This window comes from Hippocampus bargibanti, linkage group LG17, assembly GCF_051943395.1.
Source record: "Hippocampus bargibanti isolate YZ-2025 linkage group LG17, ASM5194339v1, whole genome shotgun sequence".
NCBI lineage: Eukaryota > Metazoa > Chordata > Actinopteri > Syngnathiformes > Syngnathidae > Hippocampus > Hippocampus bargibanti.
Window position 1 is genome coordinate 605,094 of NC_142750.1, and position 8,249 is coordinate 613,342.

The 8,249-nt window shown below is 43.7% G+C and overlaps 1 long non-coding RNA gene across 1 annotated transcript; it reads left to right on the top strand.

Moving 5' to 3' along the window:
• Positions 1-1,779: 1,779 nt before the first annotated feature.
• LOC148885068 (uncharacterized) lies at positions 1,780-5,325 on the top strand. Its single transcript, XR_016118049.1, has 3 exons — positions 1,780-1,952; positions 4,831-4,951; positions 5,025-5,325. It is a non-coding gene; the product is annotated as an uncharacterized LOC148885068 (long non-coding RNA).
• Positions 5,326-8,249: the final 2,924 nt, after the last annotated feature.

Consider the following 8,249-nt stretch of genomic DNA (forward strand, 5'->3'; position numbering starts at 1 on the left):
GATGGATTGCCTTTTGTACAGCTGCCCCCTTTTCAAGCTCAGATAACTCCAGACCCATAAAACTTAGGAATTAACACTTTTTTTTTAATAAAAGAAGACAGTGTAAGATTTCTAATGCAGTTTTGAATGTTTATGTAGTCCTAAAACTCACTATTACGTGGGTCCTGCAATTTGAGTGAAAATGACAACAACCCTGGCACTGGAATGGGCACAATTTTGCACATTGGCTGGCAGTCAATGAGTTAATTTTTTTGTGCACTATCTATTAGCTATCTGGCTAGCTATCTTATAGCTATCTACTAGCTGTATAGCTATCTGGCTAGCTATCTATGAGCTATCTAGGTAGCTATCTAATCGCTATCCATTAGCTAGCTTGCTAGCTTTATATCTATTTGAGTCACTTCTGGCTTGAGTGAACGCTGGCGCATGTGGCTACCGCTGCTCACCCTCAAAACTGTGACTGTAAAGTGACCTTGAGAGTTTAAAAAAATGTGCTCAGATTGCCCTGTTACCGACATTGCTTTGAGATCGTCACCCCCCCCCCCCTCTCAACCCCCTTTTTTTTCCGCCACCTGAATATTTTCAAACTGTGATTTGATTGCATCCGATTGAATTCACCCACAAAGAAAGCCAAATTCATGAATAAAGTGACATTTGATGCAAATGTAATCTTGTCGGATGTTCTTTCCATATAACAGCCATTCACTGAAATACATTTCGAGCAGCCATTTTGTGAATCACATTAGCTTTTTTTTTAGTTTCATTTGAGCTCTCTTTAGCATGTGTTTTGGTTCATTTGAAACCTGCATTCCAAAATTGAATGGACATTAAATAATATATCATAATTTATATGCAATAGACAGTTTAACAGAACTGTTCTTTTGTTGATAATCGCCATTCCATTTTAGACTTATTTCATTTTTATTGTAGAAAATTGGGGGTGGAGGCTCATTCAGTCAATGACTTAGAAACAAATGTGCGGTTCCTCATTGAGCCTCTAGATGGCAGCACTTAGCACAGGCAGGGAACAGCGCTACTGCCTTATTTACAGTATTTGGATATATTTTTTCTACATGCAGGCCAGATGTTAATGATTTTCTGACGGAGGATGGGGGCCGGATCAAAATTGACCACGGGCCGCTTTTGGCCCCCGGGACACACTTTGGACATTTGGATCTAACCATTCAAGCGTGTGGGGTGACAAAACAATGAGTTCCATGTGGCATCACCTTGACCCTGATCTGATGTATTTAAAATAAAAAGAACAAACAATAGGTTAATCAATGCCCCCCCCCCCCGACCCTTGCCTGTTTGCAAACTTATATTGATTTGGATGAACGAAAAGCAGCTAGCAGGGGACAGTGTGAGTGAGGGTATTATTGCCTAGAAAGCACTGCAACTTCACTCGGATATCATCAATAGGCAACTACACAATACAATAGCACATTTATTATAGGTAAAATAAGGTATATTTTGTGTAGTTTTAAGGCTTATTTAGTAGAAGATTATGTTTTATGGAGGCCCGGGAACAGATTATTCTCATTTTAATGGTTTCTTATGGGAAATAAATGTTTGGCAGACAAACTTTTCGCCTTAAACACTTTCTGGGAACCAATTAAGTTTGTAAGATGAGGTCTCACTGTAAACTGCAAGCCCCTACTCAGCCCCCCCCCCCCCCCCAGTGCTCCTCCGAGCCACGCTATCATCTCACGTGTTATGACCCCTCCCACCCCCCTCCCTGGTCCCTCCCCTTTCTCTCGCATGACGGCCGTCCCTCTGTGTCTCGATCTTTGGCGCTGGAGTGGTCGCGCTGACGTTGGGAAGTCAGGAGCAGGACTGCGCACCATCACTTGCGATATGTCGGACTCCGAGAGCGCTGCCCCTACCGAGGTCCCTGCCGAGGCCCCGGTTCCCGCTTCGTGCGCCGCGATCAAGGCGGATCTGGACAAATGGTAAGCGAATCACGCGTGGGTACCTTTTGAATGCTGCCGCTTGTACTTTTCGCGCAATGTTCAGTCAACGGATCACGGCGCAACCAACCAAGGTCCTACGGTTAGCGCAGGGTCGGACCACCTCAATGGCCGACCCCTAAAACTCTTCAACCGTATGCACGCCTTGAACTGACGCGAATGAAATGAAGCGGACAATGCTAGCAATGGACGATTGCCTGATCCAAAATGATTCATTCAAGATTGAACGGAAAACCAAGCAAATTCCGAAGACCAAGGGTTTGGATCCGCAAGTGCTAACTGGCCAAAATGGAGTCCCCGTAGAGGACGTAGGGAGTCGCCTTGAAAGTCACGGCCAAACGGAGCTTTCCGTTTAAGCGATGGCGCCATGTTAGCGGAGTATCGGGGTCAAGGTCGTGAAAACCTGCCATGGACAAAGTTGGAGGCGACGATCTGGACACGGACGCTATGTGACAGTGGCTGGCCCGGGCGTTAATACCCATCGGTCCGCATGAATGGAAGCTGGGAATCTGCTTACGTCACTAGCCTCCTCTTCCCAGAATGCTTTGCGGTGAGCTGGTTATGTCACCGATCGGCGAGAGCGCTCGGCGCGTTGATGGCTTTTGCTTCGACGGACAACCCCCGGCAGCAGGGTTCCTCGGTATGCGCACGACCGACATTAGCGTAGCTGGATCACCTCAATGGCCGCCCCCCTAAAACTCCTCAACCGAACGCACGCCTTGAACTGATAGCTGATGAAATGAAGCGGACGATGCAAGCAATGGACAATTGCTTCCTTGACCGGTTTTAGCGCCTTGAAGGATTTCCAACGTCAAAGTTGGCAGAGGCCACTCTGAACACAAGCCGCAAGTCTAGAGCGCAGCTTGTGTTGGGCCGTGATAAAGAAGTGGCTGGGTGTGACTTGCTCAGATAAGAGCTGAATTGGACGACTTTACGGACGACTTTACGGACGATTTTACGGACAATTTTACGGACAACTTTACGGACGACTGTACGGACGACTTTACGAACGACTTGACGGACGACTTTACGGACGACTTTACAAACGTACAAAGCGAGTGAACGGAGTACTTGAAAATTGTCCCGGTGTGTGATTGTGAGCGCAAACTGTCGTTGTTGACATGCGTCTCTTGTCTAGTTTTTGGTATTGTCTGATTCGCCGCATCAGTGCAAGTTGTCACGGCACATCGTGCGGATGTGGACCGGTCACGGCTTGGAATTGAAGCGGAACCCTGATCCATTGGTGAGAAGGAGGCTTTGATCCTCTCCTCTCTTACCTAGGACTGCTTCATGCGACAAAGAGGGTGCAGAAAGTGCTTAAGATTGAATGGCTGTGTCTTTTGTGGAGTGTCTAATTATTTGTTATTTGGACTTCATCCTGTATTTTGTTTTTCTACTTCTTTCTTTCCTTTTCTATTACTTTCATCACTTTGTTGCTGTGAAATGTCCATTTCTCCACTGCGAGACTAATAAAGGCTAATCCAATCCATACTGCACTAGTATCGGTATACTTTTTGGAGTTTGGACTAATAGACCCCCAACCCCGCGGCTCAACGCTTGACCCTTGACCCACATACATTTTCCGTTACTGATTGACTGCAATTGCATGTTCGGTCGTGCAACCGCGTTCTTCTTATTTTTCGTGACGGAAGGAAATCAGTGACTCCAGCAAAGGTTCAGAAAAACCTTTATTCGCACTGTGGCTAGCTCGCCAGATGGATAGAGAGATAGCTAAAGTGAAACAGCAAGCTAGCTAGTTTATTAGCTAGCTAGCTCGCAAGATAGCTCACAAGCTAGCTTGCCAGATGGATAGAGAGATAGCAAGCTAGCTACACATTTGTGAGCTAGCTCATGAGATAGCTAGTTTGCAAGATAGCTCGCAAGTTAGCTAGCTCATGACCATGCTAGCTCGCAAGCTAGCTCACAAACTAGCTTACCAGATGGATAGATAGATAGCTAAAGAGAGGCAGCAAGCTAGCTTGCTCATTAGTTTGCTAGCATACAAGCTAGCTCGCCATATATATGGATGTCATGTCTCACGGAAGATCCGAATAGTTCCGTCAAATCTGTCACTTACGTCATGTACGATGATAAATAACTTGACATGCCAATGACATGCCATGTCATCACGCAACCATCAAGCCCCTCCCCCGTGATATCCTGCCTAACAGATGGCGCTATACACACACACACGCACACACACACACACACACACACACTTTCTTTTGTATTCAAAACTCCTCCCACTGCCCCCACCCCTCTTGCTCCATCACCCTAATGTGTTTTGGCAATGGCGGACGGAGAATTCGCTGCCGCGTAGCATCCTGAAATAATCCCAATCGCCGGCTTTCTCGCTCTCTCTCTCCGGATATGTCGGCCTCGACGCAGTCCGGCAAAGTGTTTGAATTCTGTATTAAGTATTGGGGGGGAGGGGGGTTATGAATTTGGAGATTACAAATCAATGAATAATAAATTATGAATATGTCATTTTCAAATTAAAATGAATGATGAAAGCTAGCCAAATAGATAGCTTGCTAACCAGCTATATAGCTAGCGAGGCAACTATAGAGCTAGCTAGCCAGCTAATATATAGCAAATAGATAGCAAATAGCTAGCTAGCTTTTAGTCCTTTTCATCCAAACGTGAAGTAGACTCTTGGAAATTCCGATAAAAAACGAGGAGTTGATTGCTCCGCGGCTACGCTAGCATTCAGAAACGGTGCTGAGACTCAATATCGGTCTTTGTGGATGAATTTGATCTTCACTCATAACTCGAGTGCATTTCTCGACCACTTTTATGATTATTATTTTACAAAATCCTTCACATAACAACCAACGGTGTTTGCGAATCTATCTTTCAGTGTGGCAGAGAAAGGCCTGGAGGCCTGCAAAGACCTCCTGGTGGCCTTCAATGCTTGTGTGAAGAGTGCGACGGAGGGGACCTCGTGAGCTGCATGGGAACTTTGCCATCCAAACCTCAATGTGAGCACCTGACCTTTTTAATTGTATTTTATTTTGGAAAGCCTTGACGCGGCCTCTTCCTCCCTTCGGGCAGGTTGCACTGCACCAAGTCCTCCGACTTCCTGGTTTTCCTTACCGCACACCAGCACAGGACTGAACGGCAACAACGACCCTGGTCATGGCGTGAAGGGCGTTGGGATGAGTCGGGATGAGTTTCGGGATGAGTCTGCTAGCTGTAACCCCCCTAAATCCCTTTCCTTGGATCTTCCGCCATTCCCTCTCGTCCCCTCTATGGTGCATTGACTTGTCGATACTTCCGGAGAACTAATGGCTCTCTCCTGTCATTTGTAAACTTGAAATGAAGACTATCAATGGAAATAAAAGTAGAAAAATGATTGGTGCACAAAAACAACGAGTTGTTCTTTGGCAATTTGAAATGGGGGCGGGGCGTGGGGCGGGGTTGAAAAGACTTGGACTATAGTGATGGGAATTGCGGCTCTTTTCAGAGAGCCGCTTGTTTTGGCTCGGCTCACTAAAAAGTTCCGGCTCTTTTGGCTCCTAAATGGCTCCTTGTTTTTTTTTTTAATTAAGTATCAAAAATCCTGTATAATTATGTGAAAAACGAATTACTCATGTAAAAAATACACTATATCAAAGTTAGTGGATGCTAACTTTGACTTTCCCTGTGGTTACTCTGGTCTGATGATCAGCTGTCACTAATTTGATTTTCATATTAATAATGCTATCATACCAACTAGTAAAAATATAACAATTGAATAACAACAGCATGTCCGGCTCCTTGTTAGGAACCGGCTCTCTTCGTTCTATTCAGATATCCGGCTTTAATAACCGGCTCGTTCGCAAATGACACATAACTATTGGACAATGGTAAAGGTGTTTCAGACTCTGATCGTATTCTTCAACTATATGCTCCAGCTCTGAAGTGGCATTAGAACCTTCCGGATTATTGGAATCAGGTGTTTCAGGGGTCCTTGAGTCCTAATTTTGGGCACCCCCCCCCCCCCCCCCCCCCCCCCCCTCTGCTGTTCTTGGATGACAAGCCTTTGGGTGACATTTGAAGATGGACCGAAAATACACTCCAACTTTTCCAGGTGAACCCATTTGGATCTTCTCATCTCAACTTCTTTTATTTAAACATAGCTAGCTAGCTAATAGCCAGCCAGATAGATAGCTAATAGTCAGCCAGATAGCTAGCTAAAAGCCAGCCAGATATCTAGATAATAGCCAGCCAGATATCTAGCTAATAGATAGCTAGCTAATAGCCAGCCAGATAGCTCATAGCAAACAGATAGCAAATATTGCGCTAGCGTTCACTCAACCCGAAATAACTCAAATAGATAGAAAGCTAGCTGGCTAGTCAATTGATAGCTCATAGATAGCTAGCCAGCCAGCCAGCTAATAGATAACTAGCTAGATAGCCAGCCAGATAGCTAATAGCAAAAAAATAGCAAATAAAGTGCTAGCTAGGTAGCCAGCTAAATAGTTCGACAGCTAGCTAGACAGCCTCATCACTTATGTAGCTTTCTGCATTGAGACGTTTCGCGAGACCAGTTGATTTTCATCCAAAACTCTGCTTTTATAAAGTTGATGTTGCAGTTTGGATTGAGCCAATCACAGACGTGTTTCTTTCTCAAAATGGTTCTCCATGACTGTGATGTCAAACGATGTATTTTCATCAAGTGCAAAACAACGATAGGATTTGCAACTATTTACAGTGTCATTCAGGGACGGGGGTCACGTCATCCATTGAAACAGGATTGAGAGGCTTTACTGACCGCTGCAAATGTGCAAAGTCGACACCAGCAGATTTGTTCAAATCCACAATGGAGGTGACAAAGTCAACCTCCAAAAAGGGCGTTTTGAAAACGCAAATCCCGATAATCGCTCAACAAAATAGGACTTGAGTTTTTTTTCCGCCCAACTTTGGCTGTTGTCTGAGGTTATTTGCCATCTTTTTGCTGTCTAGCTGGCTGGCTAGCTATCTAGCTGGCTATCTATTAGCTATATAGCTATCTAGCTTTATTATTATTATTATTATTATTATTATTATTATTATTTTTTTTTTTTTTTATTATTATTATTTGTGTTTGGAGCAAAGTGCCAATAATAGAAATAGCTCCGGTGAAAGAAACGTAGTCGTAACAGTGCCACCATGTGGCCATCAAGTCGATTTTAGGCATGTCGTGAATGTTTAGAATTAGAAAGAGAACTTGTTAGTCGATACATTTGACTTTTATTTCGTGGACATGGACATCCAATCTTCCCAAATTGTTTTTTTCAATGTGGTTGGTAGAAAATGTGTGAGTTTTCTAGCTAGGTAGCTATCTAACTAGATAACTATCTATCAGATAGCTAGCACGCATCAGATAGCTAGCATCATATGGCATATATCAGCTACCTAGCTATTGAATATACCTGTTTATCTAGCTAGATAACTAGCTATCTATCAGATAGTGAGCTAGCTGTCAAATCCACATCAGCTCCCTAGCTATTGAATATATCTAGTTAGATAGCTAGATAACTGGCTATCTATAGATAGCTAGCTAGCTGCCAAATATATATCAGCTATCTAGCTATGTAGCTATCTAGCTAGATATCTGTCTAGCTAGCTATCCCCTTTGTTTCAGAATACATTTCTCAGTGCAAAGATTCAAAATCCAGTGTGGACCAAAAAAAATGTTTCAAATGTGATTGTCTCAAGTTACAGTCGAACGTTAGTTTTCGAATGTGTCGACCAATTCAGTTTTCAACCAAAAAAAACATTTTTTTATGCCTCGGATTGCAACTGAAAATGGGTTATGGACCAAACTGAGCGCACCTGAATGCAACACTCGACTGTTTTGGTTTTGGACCAAATCATATTTCAAACCGTGTTCTGGAACGGATTATGGTAAAAAAACAAGGTTTGACTGTATTGCTTGGTGTAACCGATTGAGAGGGTCTTCGGCCTTCTTCCGAAGTCACCTGGGACAGGTTGGAGAGACTCTACATGACCCAGTTCAGCATAACCCGTGTTGAAAATACATGGATAACATTGGGCTAGTAAAAAAATAGAAAGGTAGGTAGATAAATAGATAGATAGATACATGGATTGCTAAAAAGATAGATAGATCGCTTGCTAAAAAGAGATCGCTAGCTAAAAAGATGGATCGCTAGCGAGTTAGCTTAAAATATCGATCGATCGCTAGCTAAAAAGAGAGATCGTTAGCTAAAAAGAAATCGCTAGCTAAAAAGATGGATCGCTAGCTAGTTAGTTAAAAAGATAGATAGATACTGCATTAAAAAGAAAGGGTGGATG